Raw genomic sequence first — 308 nt, 5'->3', positions numbered from 1 at the left:
CAAGTTAACAAGGGAACATTATCTAGGTTACCCAGGTTCGCTTCAGTTTATTTCACCCAGAGTATTTGCCTCCATACCAATATTTATTAGTCTTTTTGATGAATATGGACCTCTGCATTGGGATTTACCTTCTCAAGAAATAACTCTCTAAATCCCTAAGATGTAAGATACAAACTATGTATATTTATATTTTCTAAAATAAGATTATAACTGTTTTTTGAAACTGAGATTTGTAGAGTCATTATTGAAAACCCTGCTGCTCTAGGGCTAATTAAGACTGTTAAAAAATCTCAACATTTTATATGATG

The 308-nt window shown here is 31.5% G+C and overlaps 1 protein-coding gene across 1 annotated transcript in view; it reads right to left on the bottom strand.

Moving 5' to 3' along the window:
* Nucleotides 1–308, bottom strand: part of LOC105520034 (solute carrier family 2, facilitated glucose transporter member 3) — a 17401-nt gene that overhangs the window by 7773 nt on the left and 9320 nt on the right. The window lies entirely within an intron of this gene.

Source organism: Colobus angolensis, unplaced genomic scaffold (assembly GCF_000951035.1).
Source record: "Colobus angolensis palliatus isolate OR3802 unplaced genomic scaffold, Cang.pa_1.0 Scaffold11, whole genome shotgun sequence".
In the NCBI taxonomy this organism is placed as follows: Eukaryota; Metazoa; Chordata; class Mammalia; order Primates; family Cercopithecidae; genus Colobus; species Colobus angolensis.
The sequence above is the reverse complement of the archived record's forward strand: the minus strand, read 5'-3'. Positions and strand labels throughout refer to the sequence as shown.